A 23,350-nucleotide genomic window follows, 5' to 3' on the forward strand; every position below is an offset into this window, starting at 1 on the left:
TAAGTTTCACTACCTTGGAAGCATACTGTCCTCCAGCGTAAACACTGATGTCGATGTATGTACTCAACTAACTAAAGCCAATGTTGACTTTGGAAGATTAACACCATGGTCATTCCACAAGCACTTGGTCAAACTTCATATGAAGGGAATAGTTTATTAGGCAGTTGTCCTGAATATCCTACTGTATGGTTTAGGATCATGGACCATATATCACTGTCATATTTTGAAATTTGATCAATTCCATATGCGCTGCCTCATGACAAAATTCCTAATGTGGATGTCCTTAAACTGTGCGGTGTCATTGGCTTGGAAGCGAAGTTTATGAACAAAAAGTTTTGCTGGATTGGTCATATTATGAGGATGGATGACACATGGATACTGAAGATGGTCTTCTATGGCCAGCTTGTTCATAGAAAGCCCTCTGTTGGTGGTCAGTATAAGCAGATTGTTCAGAGAGAGAATACGGACTGATGGCAGAATAAACTCTCAATGATCTGGTCTGGCAACATCAATGCTGATGGAACTGATGGTAGACATGATTTAAGCCTCCTTTCTTGAGACATTGACTCACTCAGTCTGGAGGAAGTGAACCCTGATCTGAATCCAAAACCATGCCCTTAAGTGAGATTAGACCATAAGAGAAGCCAGGACTTGTGGGGGGAAAGCCCACCCTAAATGCTTAGGCTACACTGATTCATGGTGAGGCCAGCAAAGAGGCGGACTCGGAGCTTCGAACACATATTAAAATGGTGAGGAAGAATAGGTGAACAGGCTTCTTGCAAGTCAACATGGGATTTCTTAAATTTATCAACATAATCACTTTTAATTTCTGATACTCTCATTTGTGTTCCCCTTCCTATCTATTAAGACTCTTTTGTCCCAAACCAAGAAGGCCTGTGAGTTGGGAAGAACCATGTAACAATATGACCAGAAAAAGTTATATATTTTTTATTAATTTTGCAGAACAGGAATACCAATGAGACACTTGATGGGCAAATGAGTCATTATTCTGAACCTGGTCTTGTTTTTACTAATGCTACTGGATGGAAAGGTTATAAATAAAAAGGCAAGGCCACTGTGTAAATGCAAATATATTGTGTTAAGGGATTGTGTTAAAACAAAATAGTCCCTAACCACATTAAAATAGACATTTTTTGCTTAACTAAGTAGTCTAGACTATCAAAACTGAGAATTGTTGGTATTTAACTTTTTTTTGTTACAATTTAGAACAAAAAAAAATATTTTCAAAATTTTCCTATAAAATGAAAAATCAGAAAAAAAGTTTTAAAAATTTAATGTTGGAAAAAATTCACTTTGAAATTGAATTTTCATGTCCAACTTATTTTGTTTTATATTTTTGAAATGCAAGAATAATTTCAGTTGTTGCAGTGCATAATCTGATATATCATAGCACGGCATATTATACACTAGTGCTACTGATATATCATATGACACAATATAATTGAAATATTCTGGTATTTTGTTTCATTTTATTTTTAAAACCATTAAGGGCAACTAATTCTTAGCTCAGACTAAAACTTCTCATCTTATTTTCTAGATCAAATTGTCCCTGTTTGTGTGGTAATGAAACAATTTCATACTTCGAACAAGAAAAGAAGATATGCTCTCAGTAAAGCTCCTCACTAATCAGAGAAGTAGCTATTTTCAGTGTCCTAGAAAAATTATTGTAGCCTAAAACTAGGATGGATATTCAACAGCATTAGGTACTGCCACAGGTGCTAACCAGAGCAATTTCGGTAAAATAGTCTAGAACTACCTATACACTTTGATGCTGCATTCTGCTATTTTGTTTGTAATGTACTTTAAAAAAACACACACATGGAGGCTGCTATTGCTGCTCTGAATATTGCCTGCCATGTTAAAAATACTTAACACTCAAGATTTCCAAATATTTGCACTCTTTTATTCCATTCTCTCATTCTTTGAACTGCTGCTGTAGCAAATTTCCTCCATTGCTAACACCAGAAATGACAGGCTAAGAAGGCCTCTACATTGCTTTTACTTCTGCCTAACATTAATGTTGTTTCATCAGAAACTAATTTTAGCAATCACCCTAAATCTTATTTTCTGAAAAAAATCACATGAACAAAACTTCACCCACAACAATGTACATAGAAAAAAGGATGACTTAAAAGGACAGAGTGAATCAATGTGAGCTTTAGAACTATCTGAATGTTTGCAAATTTCCTGCAAGCTCTAATATTGAAGCATTTCAACTTCTTTGCTGATGGAGGTTAGATACCATATTTTGGATGCTATGGATTGGAAGACCTCCTATCCTCTTGTGGTCACTAAAGATAACATGGAACTGTTTGTCAGGCCTTGTCTCCATTTACTGGAGGATTGACAGTCTGGTGATTGATCTTCTAGGGTTTGATTTAAGGGGTCTAATAAAGACCTCCTAAATCAAATGCTTAGGGTGCCTTCATCGACCACAGTACTTGTTGACTCCAGCTACACAATTCACATATCTGGAGTTGCATCCATTTTCTCCACCAGTGTAGACCTGCCTTCAGAGTAGAAATATTTAACTCTTGAGTCTCAGCAAGCTTCCAACTTAGTCAACAAGTAAATACTCATTTAATTTTCAATTTGTTTTATAGTTTACTTTCTGCCCTAAAATGCTATGTGATGCTGTTGCTGTGCTCCATATGTATGTCACTTTTGGGGGGAAAGGCACTGAAAAGCAAGCGATGTCTTTTGGGACCACTTTCCCTTATCCCTGCTGTTCCTTTACACTGGATTCTGACAGTGTGTCAGGGAACAAAGTGCCATGTGCCCTTCACTTATTTCTAAGAGTCACAGGAGTATTGAGCTAAGTGCATCTGACAGAGATACAGCCAAACTATGTTTAAATTAGTATTGAAAGCCTTATAGCCAAGATTTAAATGGAAGCTTCTAGAATGTCTTCCCTTACTTGTTAATGTAATTATGGCTAGCTTTTGCATAGTTTTATAGATGGAAAAGAACCTGGATAAGCACAGCAGTTCTTGACAGATCTGCTCTGTGGGTACTCAGAATCTCAGAGTTTATTACTAACAAAAATAAGTATATTATGCTTCGCTCCTGTTGACACAACAGTGCCAATAAAGCTATGGGAGAATGAGCTTGATTTGGGGGTGGAAGGATGTACATCTGAAGTATACTTTTTTTAAGTTCCATTTTTACATTCTTTATTACTAAAAGGGGTACATGAACCAGAAAGAACACACCTTGACTTTAAAATCTCAGAGTTGGCAATATTTTTATTTTAATTAATAAATTAAGCAAATTCAGTCAGGAATTAGAGAGTGTACAGTCATACATTAAACCTCTTAAAAGGTGCAAAGAGAAGTATGTGCATAAAAATGATGAGTGTCAAACTTGTGTTGTGGATTATGGTACCCTAGTACACCCTAACCTAAGGTCCCATTAATAATGAGAATAAAGCTGTGGATATGAAATGAAATCTGGTATTAATCTGTGGTATCATAGAAAGATTTTTTTAATCGTGTTTGAAACTTTGTTCTGTTGATATTATTATAGCTTGTTGACAGGACCTTAGATTAATCAATGTACATCCTATTCCAGTTCCACTTTTATAACAAATAACGGGTATTCACATCATTTGCTAACACTTTCTAAATGACTCAAACAAGTCATGAATAAGGAAAGACATTCTGTAAGCTTGTATTTACAGAATTCTCACTGCAAAGGAAACACCTTTTCTAAAATCCATATATTTAGCAAGGCTGTCTCTATTTGCCTTCGGCTCTTTGAGACGTGGCAACAAATAGAAAGGGGAAATGAAATTGTTTTAAATAGCCCACAATGAAGCAAGAACACTAGATACATTAAAAAAAAACCTACAAGAACTCTTTGTGTGTAGCTATATTATTTTCAATTTTGATTCAGGTTTGGGCATTTTTGTACTGATATTATCAATATGACTGGGGGCCAAATGTCTTGGTTGCTAAACCTGATTTGGACACTAGACGTTCTATCACACTGTTCAGTGAGTGCATTGCTAGGATTTTTGAGATGGGCCTTCTGAATCTACTCTGACACTATGGGCCTCTCTCTGTATATTCAATCACTTCTCAGGGCATATCTACATAGCAGGGCTAAAGCCGAAATAAGCTATGCAACTTCAGCTATGTCAATAATGTAGCTTAGTTGAAATAGCTTGTTTCAGCTTTTGGCGCAGTCTTCACAGCAGGAAGTCTGAGTTAGAGCACTTTTCCTCTGACTTCCTTTACTCCTCATAAAATGAGGGTTACAGAAGTCAGAGTAAGAAGTCCTCCAGCTCAACATTATTTCGACATTGACAAAATAACTTATTGCTGTGTAGACGCGGACTATGTTATTTTGGAATAACATCAGTTATTCCAAAATAATGCTGCTGTGTAGACATAGCCTTAGAGACTGATGCTCAAGTCCTGTTCATCCAGAGGCCTGATCAATAGCTGGTGAACAATGTTCTTAGTATGGGAGATAAAAGTGCATCATCTTTGGCTATTGGTTCATTTCTCTCTCCATCTAGGAAACACATTTGAGAGTATGTGAAGTCCCAGCAGAGGCCTATGTTGTCTGTTTTTTTTCATCTCTGTTTCCATTTGGGGACTGGTTTTTCTTGTACAGGTAGAGGGATTCCTGAAAATCTTCTCAACCTTTTTATCAAGGATTTCTTGCATCACAAAGTGCTGAGGAAAAGTAATCTTCTCTCAAATGGGAACAACAGAGAAAATTGTGCAGCAGTATCATGGGGAAGAGTGTTAATTCTCATTATTCTTAATTTTCAAGAGAAAAGTGTTTTCTACACTTTTTAAACATTATAGTAAATTTAGTACACTCACTTCTGTTTAATACACACCAAGCTGGTGTATATATTTTTGTTTGTTAGTCTCCAAGGTGCCATGGGGCTACTCATTAATGTAGAGAAGTTCAAACTTGAAATGAGGAATGAAATTAAATTTAAAACATATTTGACTGTGCCATCAGTTTCTGTGATGGCTACCGTAGTTTCCGGCGTATAAGACGACTTTTTATACTAAAAAACATCCCCCAAAAATCGGAGGTCGTCTTATACGCCGGGTATAAACATACAGGCAGTCCCCAACTTGCAGGTATGAACGGGGCTTTTCTCGCCCTGGAGGACACGGACTGCGGAACCTCACGGTCCCGCCGCCCATGTACTCCGGGGCGAGAAAAGCTGCTCCGCGTCTCCCTGGTCTGCAGACCAGGAAGACGCGGAGCAAAGCCGTGGAGGGGCTCCGGCAGCGGGGCTAGTGCGCCCCCCCCCCCCCCAGCAGACCAGGCTTTTGTTGTGGACCCTGGGACAGAGCAGCTGGAGCGCTGCCGGTTGGCCTCTTAAGGGGGGGGGTAGTCTTATACGGCGAGTATAGGTGAAAACCTATGTTTCAACTAGAAAATTAAGGGGTTGTCTTATACGCCCAGTCGCCTTATGCACCGGAAAATACGGTAGTAATTTCTTTATAACACACCTCCAGTTTTTCACTTAAAAAGACAACTTGTGTTGTACCTGCTATTTTCTTGATAAATGAAAACAGGTTTTTTGCTGTTGAACTGATAATAGGCTGTTATTATACTAATATGAAGATATCTTCACCAAATCTATCAAGAATTAGGAATGTAAGTGCAATACAAGTCATTTTATTGGCACATTTCCCAGGAAACTGATTTATCCTTGCAATAACGAATACCAACAAGTACTTAATTGAGCAATATTTATGAAATGTCATCATCTTAATAGGAACAATTTCAGCCAGTGCCAAGTGGTTAAGTGGTTTTTGGTATGAAATTCTGAGCTAGAATTCTTAACCAGGTGCTAAATGCAGCTAGCTAACAGTCCAAGCTTTGGTGTTTTGATATGGAAACTGGCATAAGGTGTGAGAGAAGTAGATGCAGTGAGTATAACTTTTAAGTCTAATTTTGCACATGCAGCTGCTCTGTTGAAAATGGTGAATACAGGTATACGGAAGACAAAATATGCCCTGTGTGCTTATTTGATACAATATTTCATTAAAAATCATTTTAGTCTCTTTCTTAGTAGTACATGAGGCAGAGAAGTGGTGGATTCTACTGACTGGAGATGTGCTTTAGCCAATGCAAGTGACTGTGCTGAAGAAAGGGACAACTGGCTGAAATGTTGAGGATTGTGTTATATAGGAGGTCAGACAAGATGATCTAATGGTCCCTTCTTGCCTTAAAATCTACTAATCTATTCCTAAATGAGAACATCACCTAGCACAGTAGGCTGTCCGTTTAAGTACTTCATTAAGAGGATTCTATGATTAATTTAAATGGATGAAGGAAACCTAAATTAACTTGTGCTAATTCACTTAAGCTCAGTGAAACAAGAAGTTTACCCCCATGCCTAGTACTTATCCATTTCAGTATAGGTAGTGTGATCATGTGACAAAAATACTCTTTATTATGATGAAATTTATTCTAGTACAGAGGACTTTCTGAAGGCATTATTTGACAACACCATTTAAAGCCTTAATCTATAGGGGTATGTCCACACTACAGCATTATTTCGAAATATCTTATTTCGAAAAAACGCATCTTATTTCAAAATAACGCAGCTTTTTGCTATTTCGAAATAGCACGTCCACACTGATTGGATGCTGAATCGCATGTAAGGCCAGTCAGAACTGGTTCTAGCAGGGCATTAGGTCAGAAATTACATTGTGGCCAGCAGGGCACCCTGGGAAGGGCTGGAGGCCCCCTATTACGAAATAAGCGTCTACACAGCGCTTTTTTTGAAATAGTATTTTCTAAATTGTCACTATTCCTCATGGAATGAGGTTTACCAATTTCGAAATAAGCCCTCCGCTATTTCGAATAGATTTCAAAATAGGAATTGGCTTGTGTAGATGCTAGGAAAGTTATTTTGAAATAACAACTGTTATTTTGGAATAACTTTGCTCAGAGAATATTCTGTCCTGGGGCATTTTGCACCCATAATTCTTATCAAGAGGGCACAGTTAAGGTTGTGTAGGAATCTTTAATTACTGTCCAGAATCCTAGTCGATTAAAATGTCACTGTGGAGAGTATTTTAATATAGGCATGCAAAATGCTAGTTATGAGCACAGCCAAGTACCTACATAGAACAGAATAGTCTTTTTTGCATTTATGTTGCATCAATTCATATTCTGATCATTTTGAATATCTTCTTCCTCACAAGCACTATTATTCTATAATCATTTTAGTCTTTCATCAGAAAATTCCCTGTCATATTACAGAAAATGCATTTTTCTCTCTCAAATGGATTTTTGTGTGAAATTTTTCAAAAAAATTGTTTATTTCAGAGGTAGGTATTAAAGATGGGAAATTGAGAAAGCTTTAAAATGTACTAACTGAAAAAATAGCCATAAGTACTCTTTTTGTGTCCAAATTATACTACACATAATTAAAATATTCTCACTTTTACCGGTATTTAAGAAGTCATTTTAAAGCAGCATTCCTCCATAAAGATGTTATCAAAAAGCATAAATTGTTTTATATAATTTTGTAACATATCACAGAGTAAATTTATTTCACTAAAATATTTTCATGATTTGTGTCCTCCCTGCTCCTAATACTCCCAGATGTGTTTGTTAAGACATGTAAGACCTAATTTTCTAAGTATTTAGGAAAATGCCACTAGTGTACATCCCATTATAACAACAGCAGTAGTAGCAGAAATAGGATTTTTTTCTGAATATCAAGTTATGAGATTGAATCATGATGCTACAATCTTAGGCTATATGTTTCGCTTATAGAGATGCAGCGTAAGTAAGGGTACGTCTAGACTACATGCCTCTGTCGCCAGAGGCATGTAGATTAGGCTACCAGACATAGTAAAATGAAGCGGCGATTTAAATAATCGCCGCTTCATTTAAATTTACATGGCTGCCGCGCTGAGCCGACAAACAGCTGATCAGCTGTTTGTTGGCTCAGCGCAATAGTCTGGACGCGCGGGTGGCGACATCAAAGGTGTCCACCCAGGTATGCACCCCCAGGTATGCACCCCCCATTTGTCGCCCACCCAGGTATGCACCCCCCATTTGTCGACCACCCATCTTTAAATAATCGCCGCTTCATTTAAATTTACATGGCTGCCGCGCTGAGCCGACAAACAGCTGATCAGCTGTTTGTCGGCTCAGCGCGATAGTCTGGACGCGCGGGTGGCGACATCAAAGGTATTTGTCGACCACCCAGGCATTTAAATCGCCGCTTCACTTTACTATGTCTGGTAGCCTAATCTACATGCCTCTGGCGACAGAGGCATGTAGTCTAGACGTACCCTAATACTCTTGGTAGAGACTTACTAGTTAAAACAAACCAGGTCTGATTCTTATTTTCTTTAAAGCTCTTTTACCCAAATCTGCCAATCTAAAGGGTTCTTAAATTAGACATACATTTCATTTATACTCGCTCTAAGGCCCCTTTGTGCTCCCAAAGGGGTGTTAGAGTAAATAGGATCAGGACTACAGTTTTTATGTTGAATGTACATCTGGCAGTAATGAAATGAAAATTTTTTATAAAAATAATTATCATATGTAGAAATGTAATATTTTAAAGACACCTTATTAAAATGTTTAATGATGCTTTTGTGGGAAGAACTGAACTGGAAAAATAGTCCAATGCTATGAGGAACTGCTTTTGTGCTGTTATTTGAGAAGATTCTGTAACATACACTTATATTCATCTATATTTTACAGCTTCTCGTTTTAAATGAGTTATTCTCTGCTCCTAACAGCACATCTGAAGGATTTAATCAACTCTACAACTTTGGATGCCTTTCCCCCATTCTCTTAGGGCATGTCTTTACTTATGAGAAGATCAATGCTCCGGAGGTCGATCTTCTAGCGTTTGATTTAGTGGGTCTAGTATAGACCCATAAATCAAATGCTGAGGGGGGCAGCCCCCACCGGCATCTGGGACTACTCCTTCTGTGAGGAGTAAGGGAGGCTAATGGGAGCATTTGCTCCCATCAGCCTCCAACTATGTGCATAGCTGGAGTTGTGGACCTTAAGCTGACCTACCTGGTCTAATATAGACATGGCTTTAGGGTGCATCTACACAGCAGGGCCTAACTCAAAATACACTACACAAATTGAGCTATGTCAATTGCGTAGCTTATTTTGAAATAGTTTATTTCGAAATTGGGAGTATCTACACAGCACTTATTTCCAAATAGAGCACTCTTCCTCCAACTTCCCTTACTCATCATACAATGAGGGTTACAGGAGTCAGAGTAAGAAGTCCTACAGGTTGACAATATTTCAACATTATTTCGAAATTACTGCCTGTTGTGTAGATGCAGACTCAGTTATTTCAAAGTAACATTAGTTATTTCAAAATAATGTTGCTGTGTAGCCATATCCTTAGTGTTAAAAGTAGTGATTGACACTCTGACCCTAGTTTTGTGGAAATGCAACCCATGGTCTCGGGAAATGCAACAGCACACATATTACAGGAACATCTACTTCGAAATATTTTGAGTTTATCAACAGTCAAGGCATTTTGAATACCCAGATCCCACTAATTTAAATGAAAATTAGGTTTATATATCTCTTTCATCATCATCATCCTTCACGCCCACTGGCGTATAGGGCAGCCACATATCTCTTTAGTAGCTTTGAAAATGTAAGTTTTTTAAAGCAGGGAATGCTTTCTGTTTTGTGCTAGTATTGTGCCTACCACCATAAGATCCTGGCACAAATGGAGATCTTGACGCTACTGCAGTACAAATAATAATACAAATTTCAGCCTATTAGCACTGCTTTTTAATCTGCTTCCATCTGAAAAGCTTTTGCAAGTGTCCAACTGCATGTGCATAAGGGGAGAAGATGTAATATTAGAAAGCTTAAAAAATGAGGAAACAGGACTATCAATTTCAGTTATGATGTTCTGATGGACAGAAAATTTATAATTTTAGAAACTGTACTGGTAGACTTTGTCTGGGCAAGTAAACTTGTATTATAAACTTTCAAGTCAAACCTATCTCTCAATAAAACTCATATATAAAAAGATGACATAAAAAACTGCATCAAAAGAGCAATGAGATTGCTGTGGACAACACTAAAAAATGAGGACATTTCGAAGTTGAGGGTGTCTCTACAAACTTTTCCCACCCTTGTGTATAAGCCTTTAGGATGCAATCTTTAATTTTATGATTATACACCAACATACTACAGACCTGCTGCTTTCTTTAGAGCACAGACTGGACAGTATGCAGCAAATGAGATTTCTTATGAAAGTATATTTTTATCCTTGCTGCTCAATATGTTGCATCCTACCCCACTAATTGAACAGTGAGGGCCTGATATAAAGCCCATACAAGTCAACTGGTGTCTTTTCACTGATTTCCAGGGACTGGATCAGGTCCTGACTGAGGAAGTGGTCCAAAGGATTTTAGTGGAATTATACCTGTGTAATGGTGGAGGATCAGAAGGTGAACCAGTCTCTTTTTCTCTTGTGATTCACTGCCAAAATGATTCCTACAGTAACACACACTCTGAAATGAGTGTGCCCTTATCGTGAATTCATTTGGCATTCATTATAATAGTTGTGCTCATCAATCTGATTAGTACTCATATGGATGTCAGTGATGTCCATTGTAATTTATTATTAGTTAATGAACACCTATATTAGGATCATATCATACTCCTTTTTAAAACTGCTTAAAAAGGTTAGTCATACAAGTTTTGTGTCAGCCAAGTTCTGGGCCTCAGATCAATTCTCCGCTTCCAGTTCCTGCAGGATCTGTGAGCCTGGCAAAGGTTATGCACAGTTTTTGTGAAGAAGCAGCAAAGGCAGGGATCCTTTAGTGTTGTTTCCAGCAACAATTGCTGATTAATCCAGTGAGCGCATACACAAACAGGGAAACAATGTCTAGTCCTCTCATTTTATATGCAATGTGAATCAGATGTGGAGCAATACAATATAAATGGGGAGAGAATATTTGGTCCTTCTGTAACACTGTTAACCTTCAAAGCATTATGCATAAAGATAATATTTATAAAGCCACAGCAATGGAGAAATTCTCCTCATTTTACAAATAGGGAAACTAAGGCTGAGAAATGTACTTATTTGTCAGGACCCCAGAAGGAGATGATTTTAGAGGATTTGGATTGGGACACAAGAGTTGCTGGCTCTGATTGAACTATGTTTGTCACTGGACTGCATCTCTTTCTTTGCTTCTTTTCCACTAGTCCTGCTGCTTAACATGGCTGGAAAAAATCCCATAACCAGGCAAAGTTCCTTTTCTACAAATGTGTTCTCTCCTCCTATAGGTCTTCTCTACTCTTGATCAAATACCAGTATTTCTCCACACACATCGTATAAACCCCTTCCTACTGCCCCTATACTTGTCATCTTCCATATAATCCCACTTCTTAGGCTGTCTCTTGGGCATATCATCCTGGTTGTCTCATCATCAAATTGTATTTATTACATCCAAAACTCAACTCTTTATTACCTCTGAGAATCTTTTCATTCCTCTTGTCACTGATAACAATACCACCATCCTCCATGTCACTCAGCAGTTATCACCTACGACCACCACTCTTACCCCACATACCCAGGTCACATCTACACCTTGCTGCTGCTTTCATCCCTAATGTTTAAGATCTGACTTTTCTTTTTGACCACTTAGTTAAAAGTTTTGTTCAAGCCTATTTCTCTCACTTTAACTTTTGCAATATCCTCCTCTCTGACCTTTCAGTCATTCATCTCCTTGACACAGCCCGCTCAAAACATAGCTGCTGAATTCATCTTCTTTTGTCTGTCATTCTATCCATGACATCGTCCCCACTGAATTTCTCCATGAATTCTGCCTTTTCTATCTGCTGATTAATTTGAAGTTTCTCATCCTCATATTCAAGGTCACAACCCTTCCTGCTTATTAGATCTTGTATCTTCTTTTACTATGATAATGCTCAAGCAAGTGATGGGTGACTCCTGCTGTCTGAGGACTTCAGAGCCCCTGAAGTCTTAGTCAACAGAATCTGCTTGCATTTGGAGAGTATGGGGGCTTTCCTTTCAGACTCTCAACCCCCTCAATGGCTGGAGAGTTCAGTACCAAACACTGAACCTAACCTGAATGTCCAGTAAATGAGAACCTATTGCCTTGTGGAATTGATGAGTATCCTCCTGGAGGGCAGATTCTACAAAGTTCCCTTTTGGCCTCTGTAGAACTATTGTCTGCTCTCTCCCAGACCTACCCAGCAACTGACTGGAACTTCCTGCTTTTAAATGTCTATTCCACTCCTAGCATGACTGATAGGACTCAACCTTGCCCTCAGTGGCTCTTTAACTCTTTTGTTACCAGTGTGGGTTTTATACATCCTGTCACAATCCTGCCTCCCTCTCACTCCCTGCTGCTTGTTCTCAACCATTTCTGAATACTCTTTTATGCTCCCCTAAGGCATGGAACACCCTCTCTGAACTGATGTTCAAGGCCACAACTGTCCACCACTGTCAAAAACCCATTTCCCTTATTAGCTAACTAGTACTACCTGAGTTAAAAGCAGGGCCATCTCAAGGAGGGTGTGGGCCTGGGGCAACCCCTCCCCACCATGCCACTGCAGGCCCTGCTCCTCCCTGCCCTCACTCAACCCCTCCCCAAGCCCCGTCCTCACTCCACCCTGCCTCCTTACTTCCTCCCCCAAGCAATGCAGCCTGGGGATTATGGTGGCTTAGTGTGGCAGCAGCAAGAGGGTTGCCTTCCTCTCAATCACCAAGGGGGCAGTGGGAGCCTGAGTGGCCCAGCAACCTGCTCCGTCACGCCATGCCACCCTCCCAACATGCTGTACCTCTCTTTTCTGCTGCTAAGAAGCGATGTGCAGTGGGCCAGCAAGAGGGTGGCACTGTGGGGGTGGATCAGGCTGCTGGGCCACTCCAGCTCCTGCTGCCAGCATGGTGAGTGGGGGAGGGGGAAGGAAGTGGCCCCTGCTGTTGCTGCAACAGGCCCCCATAATCCCTCAGGTCCCTCCCATCCATAGGATATCAACAGGATGGCTCTGGTTAAAAGGGTAATTTGAAGATTGCTGATAATTTATTTAGGGAGTGAAAATGTGTGCTATGTTATATTGTGCTACCCCACCCTTTTTATATTGCTTGTCTTCTCAGACTGAAAGCTCTGTTTCAGGGACTGCCACCTTCATATATATTGGGACAGCACTCCACACTTGACCAGGGCTAGTGGAATACAAATAACTACAATAATAATAATCCTTACCTAGAAAACCTAATTCAGAACTTCAGATATCCCTTGGGTTAGGTATTGAGCCATGTAAAGGACGGCTGTGTCATGTGTTCATATGAAATTCCAAATTTAAAACAGACAAAACACCACAGAGGGATCATATTGCATTTCCACAAAGAAGTTTGATTAAATGTGAATTTAGTTCAAGTTCTGATTCGAATATATTAAAACACTGGAACATTTTTTTAATGAAAACATAGATCTTTTTGCCTGCTGAAATACTTTTGTTGTTTTGTTGTAATTTGTAAGGTAATATTGATGTAGCTTGTTCATTGATACATAGCAATTTCTTGTCATACATGATCATCATCCTTGCACACAAATTATTAATTACAAGAGTTGATTTCTGTTAGTCTATCATGTTTCCTCCATTTTTGTTAAAAATGAGTGTATTGTATTTGGGATCCGCAATATCATCTGCAGAAGAAATATTAATTTACAGGCATGTTAGACTGAAGTAGGCAATAGTTGTTTATAAAATATTACAGCTTTAAGTCTATGGCAACTTTAAACATTCCAGTGTTTGCTGCAAGGCATGAGGAGACAATAACACAGCTCATTTCCTCTGCTGAGCTCTCTTTGCTGCCTTGTACAACACTTATTTCAAAGCACGCCACAGCTTAGAACTGTCGTGATCCCCATTAATATAAAATCATTGACCTCTGCTCCTGCTGGTGCGACTAAATTACATTCTGCTGCTCAGCAGCAGCCGCATATGGGGCCAGCTCTTTTAGTCATGGCCAGGTGCCTTGATGTCAGCGCAGCCCCTCCTACGCTCAGGGTTTTTCTTTAATGAGGATTATGCACCTTCAAAGATCTAGGAGGCCCTACTCCCAGGATGGTAGCCTTTCTAATGGCATCTGGTTTTATCTCAGACAGTAATTTAGTATTGTAGGAGGCTGTAGAGATTCAGTCTATTTTTAAGGTCAGTGAGGAATTGAAAGAATGTGTGCTTTTGTAGTGCCCCCCCCCCCCACCCAACACACACTAGATTAAATCCAAAAACAGTGTGCACAGTAATATCACATTTCTATGAAGCCTTGCAGCCCAGTGTGTTAAAACAATATCCTGTATCATGTCAAACCCCAGGTGTGAAAAATTCTGTTTATGCAATATGATATAATCAAGAATGAAAAAAAGCTCAGCTTTATAGTCTGCATGTAATTATATTCCTTTAAAATGATTTTGTTCTTTTATAGGATTGATACAATTTCCCTGAGTGTGGTCAGATTTTCTCACTGTGTGGTCGTCCTCCTTTTTTTCCCTGACTCTTTTTCCATGCTTCTACCCTCTCTCTTCTGCCACATATACAGAGAGATGCTCTGGTGTGTGAAACGCCAGTGCTTGCAGTCTGTATCTAGAAGACTGGAGCTCTGCAGCAAAGTTCTATTTCAACTTTCCCCAAATGATTGAGTTCAGAAATAGGGCTTAAGGCCCTGATGTGGGTGGACCCTGGTTCTCAGACAGGTACCCTAGCATAGAAATAGGGCCTTCCTAACTATCACAAGGGTATTGCACGAGCCATCTATTTGCACTGATACAAAAAAAGATGACCAGTATCTTTTTTAATAGGTCTGATCCTACAAATTATTAAATATTGTCAATCTGTGTTTGCAATGTACAACACCTTTTCAAGATGTGTTGGATCCCTGCAGGATTGGATCCTAGGAGAGCAAATAACAGGAGAATTAGTGCCAAAAAATGTCTAAAAGACATACAATTAAATCAGGATATTTTCAATATCTTTGGGAAATGTAAATAGTTTAGTAACTATTACATTCACTTATTCATGCTTTGGACTACTACAAAATTTTAATTGGAGTTTATGTTTGCAATTAATTTAAATGTGCTGAAATCTATGATTTCTGTTTGGAACAACAATATTTCATTTACACAAAGGGATTGAGTAAAATACTAGTAAATGTTGTTGATGATTAAAGTAATCAGATTGTTAATATGGTCTATCATATTCTGTCCTGTTTTCCCTGTCAAATTTAGTGAAGCCCTTTAAGTGACCTGAAAAGGGAAGGTTAATGTTTAGAAGGCTCTCATGGCCATATACTAGTACAAAGGATGGTCGAATTTAAATAAATCATTTAAATGTAAAGGAGCAATTCTTGATTTTTTTTTCTTTCATATTCCTCTTTGTTTGGTGTGTATGTGGAAGAGGAGTGGGGAGAAAAGGAGGCTTGTAATTGTGTTTCGTGCTTTGTAAAAACTAACGTCTGGATTAACAACTCGCTTCTAGAAGCTGATACCCAAACAGAGGGCTTTCTTTTCAGAAAGATGTCCTAACCCCAGTCACACGACTGCTAATTTGGCTTTTCTCTTAATCTCTGCAGAACTTGCTGAACAGAAGCGCAACTATGCGCATGCTAATAGCTCACTTTCTACAAACTCCCCTTTCTCCCTGAGAGTATCTGGTGTGCAAAGCTGAGCTGGAACAAAGATACACTAATTATTCTCCATTAATTTGTCTGCCTGAATGGTCCTAAATACCAGAGTGATTAATTAGCACAAGGCAGCCAGGGCAGGATGTCACACCCTTCTCTGCGTTTAAGTGTCGGCAAGGTTGTGCTCAAGTGTTGACAACAGCATATCTTTAATTTTCTCTGAGAAGAAAAGTTTAGTCAGTACAATTAATTTGAGCTTGACTAGCTTGCAGAAATAAATGTATTGTGGAATAATATTACTGCTGCACAGGCAATTTTTTGCATCCTTAGGGTACAGTAAAACTTTTTGGCAACTCAGTTATTGAATATTGTTTTTCTATAATTGTTTCAATTTGGCTTAATTACTTTTGTGCATTTTGCAGTAAAAAAAAACATGGATCATGAAGCAGTTAGAAATTATTATCCTTAATGACTTGAGATGTGGTACAGATGAATGACTAAATGTGAAAGATGAATTAGAGAAGAGACAAATAGACAACGTCACTACAGTTTTTTGTAGCCTTTTTAATGGAATGCTGTCTCATAGTGTCTTGCCTCAGATGTATGTCAATGTCATTTTAAAATTATGGACTACTTATTCTGCACAAACCAAATAAATTAAATCAAAATAACTTAAAATTAAAACCTTTTCTTGTAATATTTCACCTGAGACCCTGCCTTGCTTTATGGTTGTTCCTATTTTAATGTACAAATGCTAAAGGAAAGGTTAGCAATACAATCTGTTAAAATTAACATCATAATAATATTAAGGTTTTTATACACACATTTTATGCACTGAATAAAAGCTGCTATTCAGCAAAGATGGCTACAGAAAATCAAATTATCAGTGTAAGAAAGTTGCTAAGAGTAACACGTCTTTGTATCCACACTGCAGCTCCCCTCAAGCCTCAGACAATTCCCCTAAAGAGGCCAATTCAGGAGCTGGAGAGAGAGCTTCGTCTCTTGATTCTCTATTGGATTCTATTGTTTTCCTATTCAATTAAATCCCCATATGAGCATTAAGCCATGTTGTGATGCACACAGTCAGCTAGAATATACTACTGTACAATTTCCTTTAACCAAAACCTCCTGGGAAACTTGCCCCTCTGCCACACTGAAATTATCAGAACATATTTTACTGCTAGGATTTCTTTACTCATCTGGAGTGGTGCACAGGACCCATCACACAAATGTGTGATATTTGGGCAGGGTCTGACCAGCTGTGCCTGTAAGCTTTCATTAGTATTGTCTTTATTCATTTATAGGACACAAAATATGCTAAGTGCTTTGCAGACAGATATAAAGACAAAGTCCTTGCTCCATAAGGATATGAGATGGGATGCCATAAAAAGCAGATGATCCAGTGGTAATGTCCCATGTCTGGTTCCATATGTTGTTCATTTTCTTCCATGCTTGTTCGGTGGTGGTATTTTGGAGGGAAAAGGTGGTTGTATTAACTTCCAATATAAGCAGAAGCTGGTGTTACCTGAGAAATTGATAGCATTTGACACTATAAATCAACAGAACCATTCCCTAATACTCAAAGCTCTCATGAACTTATGAACAAAAACGTTGCCTCCTGGCTCTCTTGCAATGAGGAAGGGCGCTACCATTCAGGATCTGCACACTATGTCCTTCTCACCAATTTTTTAAAAGCAGCTCCTGGGAGAGGTTTGTGGAAATAAACATATTGATTATGGAAGAACAGATACATCACAGTGTGTGGCATTGCACATGTTGATAATGTTGGTAATTCCCTTTTTTTTCCCTGAAATCTTCAACTCATCCCACTTCTCTCAAGAAAGGTGAATTAATGGTTCAGTGACTCACAAAGTATCTTGACTAGCTGCTCTACAACATGCACTAAGTGGTTACAAAACAAGAGATGGGGTAAAACCTTTATTCTAATCTTTATTATCCAGAGGCACCACAGAGAACTATCCAACACACATACTCCCTTAACTGGACTCTCTGGTCCGGCAACATCCCTAGTCCAGCATGGACCATGCATGTTCCTGGACCACAGAGCCCAGAAAGAGGGAGTTCTGGCAGCAGGGGCAGGAGCGCTATAAGGGGCACTGGCAACTCAGCTGGGAGCCCAGAGTGTGTGTGAGCAGGGTGGGGCATGGACAGCATGGTGGGGAGTTCTGTGCCCAGCAGAGCTCCCTGACCCCAGCGGCTGGGGAGCTCTATCCTGGCCCCAGCCATGGACCTCTAGTCCCAGCCAGGAAGCTCCAATCTGAGCAGCAGCCAGGGAGCTCTGTCCCCATCCTGGGCCACTAAGCTCTGGTCATGTTCTGGCTCTAGCAGCCAGGGAGCTCAGGCCCAGGCTGTGGAACTCTAGCCCCATCTCTTCCCCCCCCCGAGGCACAGAGCTCCAGCACCAGCTGTGGAGCCAGGTGACTGCAGAGCTCTGACCCAGATGTGGAGCCACGTGGCTGTGGAGCTCTGTCCAGAGAGCTCCGCTGGGGCCAGAACTCTCTGCCATGCCAGACTATGGAAGTTGCCAGACCAAGGAGTCCCAGTTAAGGGAGGTGCAACCTGTAGTGTATTTGTCCAGCAAGAGGTGATACACTTAAGCCTTCTTTTGAAAAGTAATAATGAAAGAGAGTTGGTATATACCTCAAACAGTAGAATAGGATAATGTTACTTTGGTCATGTGAATCACACTGTGCCTGAAGGGAACAGATCTGAGTTGTGTCTGTGACTATTTTGTTGGGTTGTTTGCTGCACCTCCTCCCCCTCTTTTGCTTTATTGTTCTATTACTTTTTCAGGCTGTACCTCTCCTTTTCTTTCTCACAAAAATGAAGTGCAGAGTCCTATGCATCAAGAAATCTAGGACCAGTTTCAGTGCTGACCAATACACCGCATATTAGCAGCACAGAACTTGGATGGATAGATTTCCTTTGTAAATAATACTTTGTACGTTGGCTCTTCCCTTCTTTATCAACCTGCAGAATGATTCAACTCTTCTGGACAAAGGCCAGTCTCCAGTTTCTAATGGTTCTGAATTGTATAGGGTTGGGCCAATGATGGCCTATGGGCTACATCCAGCCCTCCCATTTCATTGCCCCACTCTGGTGCTCCGAGTGGGGTTAGGGGCTTGCCCTGCTCCATCTGTTCAGCTCTCCAGCTGAGGCCAACCATACAATTGGATAGTCGGCCATAAAGTTTCCATATCCAGATGTGGTCCTCAAGGCCAAAAAGTTTGTCTGCTCCTGATTTAGCAGTTGTGGCCATGACATTTCAATGTGTGGAACATCTCTGTAAGAATTCTCCTTGAAGCTCATTGATATTGTGGATGCTCATTTCATTCTAGAAATTGACTGGGGTGGGGGACTTGAAAGATGGAATTTACTTAAAATCCTATATTTAGAACAGAACCTGGAATGTTCTTTGTTTCTAGAGGAACTGGTGTATTTTTTATCATACCAAAGATGTAATCCTGAGCAATTAAGCTAAGCAAAATCTGACAAGAAATGGGAGGGTACAAGGACACATGCAAATGGGTTCTGGTCTTCCGATTGTTTGGTGCTTTCTTTTCTATGATACAGAAATCCACCAGGCTCAATTTATTTGCTGTCTCCAGTAAAGCATTTGGTGAGCTCTTAGCTGCCTAGTGAACAACTAGTACATGAGCATCACTTCTTCACAGTGGGAAAGGGGAAGCTTTGATAATGTATTACCCTTTCTAAGATATCTAAAATATGGACCAATCCTATTTTCATCATGTTATTTATAGTCTCCATACATCACACAAGTCATTTGGACAGGATTTTATGCTCACATGAGGAAGCCTCAGGGAAATATTTTAAAAAATCCATCAGGTCACTAATAGCTGTTTGCTGTCCTCTCAAAATGAAAGACAATGGATACGGTGTATGACAAAGTCTTGGCTGGAATGAATTAGTTGGGATTGGTCCTGCTTCTAGGAAGATGTCGGAATAGATGACCTCCTGAGGTCTCTTCCAGCCCTAACCTTCTATGATTCTATGAAATCTCCATGACTGGGGGATTTTGCATATTCCTACCAATTCCTCTAAATAATTCATATTCACAAAACCAAGCAGATTTTCGGTCTAAAAGGGGCCAGGCAAAAGCAAATTTCAAAGATCATGTGTCTTTTGGGAAAAGACTTCAGACAAAGAACCTGCAGGAGAGGGAGTTTCAAGTGTTTTGAATTGAACGGAAGCACATGTGTGAACAGGTGCAAGAGACGTAGATAGAAGAGGATCTCAGAAAGAAGAATTAGGCAATAGTTTAGCAAAACACCCAAACATGTCTGTAACTTGACACACATGAGGAACCCCATATTCCCTTCAGTGGGATTATTTGTATGCTTAAAGCTTTGCTGGACTGGACCCTGGATAGGAATGTCTTCCATTGGGAATATCTGGAGAAATACAGTAAAAAAAGTAAAACTTGAAACATTCTGGAGAATTCAGCTCCTGATCAAAAGCTCTGAAGCTTATGGGCGCCTATCCATTGACCTCACTGGGCTTTTTCCAGATGTACACCCACATCTTTGGCTCAATGCTATTTGGAATCCCTCTGTTCAGGTACTCAATGAGGGTGTATTTTGTGTTCTGAAATAAGTTTGCAGAAAGGAAAAGCCTTGTATGTACTAGGGCAAATTTGTGAGAGTACTTGCCCTGGACGTGTTTTCAAAACTGTTTAGAAAAGTGCTTATTTGCAGAATACCATAAATTAGTTGAAAAATCACAAATGTTTACATATTACTAGTGAATAAAAGTGGAACTCCCTGTTTATAAAGTTTGTCATTTATTTGGCAAAAAGAAACAATACAACATGTCTTAAGCAACCAAACATACAGCGCAATCAACAAAACAGTGAATACTCATAGTTTTTGGTTTGAGAACAAAGCCAAAGGCTAAAATTTGCTCATGAAATCTATGGCCCCAATCCTAAAGGAAATCTCCAATGGCATATTCCAATGGATTTCATTGGGGGTCCCCACAGGGACAGATGTCTGTTTGCACAGATTTTTTGGGCCTGGGGGTTATACAACAATTGTGAAGTATGATCCCATGAATCATCACAAATATTGCTTGTGGATATTTCTAAAACATAAAAAGCCTTCACACTCTCATAGACTTTAGACTTTAAGGTCAAAAGGGACCGTTATGATCATCTAGTCTGACCCCCTGCACAATGCAGGAACTGTACTGAGAAACTAAACTAAGAGGCTGTGGATTTTTAAAAATTTAGTATTCACTTCCTCATATTAATTATTCTTCTAGAAAAAAGAAAAAGTGTAGTAACATTTTGACAAAAGTTCTAGAAGAAGCAATTCAGTTATCAGATGAGAAGCCAAATAGAAATGTTCAACAAAATGAGTTAATACGCACAATAGACTAGTCCATATATTTTATATCATTACATCAGGGTCATGGAAAGACTTTTATTTGCACAGTCAACAATAGTATCGTGATTTTTATTAGTAGCAAAAGACAGAGTGAGAGACTACTAATTATTTTTCAGCCTGAGGGGTATTTTTTTTCTGAAATGACTGTTAATTTGATCATTGTCGTGCAGTTCACAGATTTACATGAACTTTATTTCAGTGTGACACATGGGTAAGAACTTGACTAAGATTGTTGCTTTATTAATGGTTTTCAGCGAATGTATTAAAAAGTGCTAAGCATGTGGGTGTAGGGATGATATTGAGAATACTCAGAAGGTTGAATCCTTTTGGAAGTAGCTAGCCTGAAGCCCTTTCCAGGTGATATTTTCTTTGTTCATGCAGTGAGATGTTAGGCCTGCAAGAATAAAATGAAATTCAAGTGAAATGAGAATTTGTTGATGTTGTCTCAGATCTTAGCAAAGCGGTGGTGCTGGAACAATTTGTATAAAGAGGATGCTGAGAGCCATTGAGCAAAACTGTAAACAATGTATGTGATGGAAAATATTTTAAGTCAGGAGATGCTAGTGCACCTGCAGCACCTCTAATTCCAGCAGCTAGGTACTGAAGTGATAAGAATGCTTTGCTAGAAGTATTGTTTTTCCTAAATGGGAGCTTAGTAATTCTAGGAGTCAATGATTTTTAAGGTAATGTTGTAATCAATAAATTCTGTTTTAAGTGTTTGTTTACATATGTGTTTCCATATAAACAAAATTTTAATCATCTGACCACCAGATTCAGGAAAGAAGTTCTTGTGCTATATCAGCCTTTCACACAACATTTCAGTATTTTCCAATCTAGGCTGTATCCTGTCCTTTCAATCTTCAGAGACATAATTCCCTCAATCCTAAAGGCAGTTACATGTGCAATCTGAATATTTTCAAACTGAATGGCCCTCAGCTTAGATTGAAAGACTATAGAACAGAAAAGGAACAAAAGTAAAGTATCCATAATGGCAAACAGTGACCACTTGGTCAGATGCTGCATCAACTGTTCTTCATGAAGTGACAGCTTCCCCCTACCTTCTACATCTGTAAACTACACTTTCACAATAAAAATACTACATTATAGTACTTGTATTAGATGAATGGAAAAATGCTATTTCTTATCTTTTTTTACAGTGCAAAAGTTTGTAATCAAAGTAATATAAATGAGCACTTGTACACGTTGTATTCTGTGTTGTACTTGAATCAATATATTTGAAAATATAGAAAAGCTTCCATATTATGTATAATGAATTTAAATTGGTATTATTCTATTTAACAATTCAATTAAAACTGTGCTTAATAATTATTTTTTAATATCATGATTAACTGTGATTATTTTTTAAATCATTTCAAAGCCCTATCATAAACCCCAACAGCTGAGCATAGAAGGGGGCTGCAGAGTGACAGAGACATCAGTCACTGTTAGAGTGAAAGAAGACAAGCTAAGAAGCAGCCAAAGGCTATAGCATTATGGGACAAGTCTGTACAGACCTTGCCTTCTTGTTGTAGGATTCCTGGGATGGAAGCCAGTGTAGAGTGTAGGCCTCAGTACCCCTTCCAAGAACCAGGGAAGTGGCACTACTAAGGGACAGAGAAAGAGAAGAAACAATATTGCTTCACTGGTTAATCATTTCAACATAGGTCCTGCTGCTTGGCACCAGCACTGCCGTGGCTGTGGTGTCCAGCTGTGTGACTGAGGTCCCGCCACCCAGCAAGGCTGCTCTGTGCAGCTGGCTGCTGCTTGAGTTAATAGATAAGGGCTGGTTAATGAGTAAGCATACTAGTAAGCCTTCGTTCACATTGGTATGCTTTCTGGTTAACATCCCTATTCAGTGATTGATGCATGTTATTTCCTGAAAGGAGAAAACCTGGTCAGGGCAGGATCAGTTGTGTCCTTACAACCAGTTCCATGTTCTGTTTATTAAACTAAGCTATCCTCTATAACAGAGATATCTATAGTGCGCATCACAATCAGACATAAGTTCTTCCTTGATAAATACATTTCTAAATAGTAAGTGCCCTAAAGGACTTCATTTGTAGACTTTTGCTGTTGTTTTGGTGTTTATAGAAAACTTTGCTTGGGGAATATATAAACTAGATACCCAAAAATTTGGACTGTATTATTTTTAAAGCTCAGCAGTAAGATCAGTGCTATGGTGTATTTATTAATTTTTCATTTTTGTAATATTTTCCTTCACTGTAAAGACAAAATTCCTTTGCAGGTGGGA

General features: G+C 39.1%; 1 long non-coding RNA gene across 2 annotated transcripts in view; it reads left to right on the top strand.

The window, feature by feature from the left end:
• LOC112545034 (uncharacterized) overlaps positions 1-23,350 on the top strand; it is a 42,841-nt gene that overhangs the window by 1,370 nt on the left and 18,121 nt on the right. For both annotated transcript variants that reach the window (XR_012902297.1, XR_012902296.1), the window contains exon 2: positions 1,559-1,757. This is a non-coding gene — a long non-coding RNA (uncharacterized LOC112545034). The remainder of the gene's footprint in view (positions 1-1,558; positions 1,758-23,350) is intronic.

The sequence above is a fragment of the Pelodiscus sinensis genome, chromosome 3 (assembly GCF_049634645.1).
Source record: "Pelodiscus sinensis isolate JC-2024 chromosome 3, ASM4963464v1, whole genome shotgun sequence".
In the NCBI taxonomy this organism is placed as follows: Eukaryota; Metazoa; Chordata; order Testudines; family Trionychidae; genus Pelodiscus; species Pelodiscus sinensis.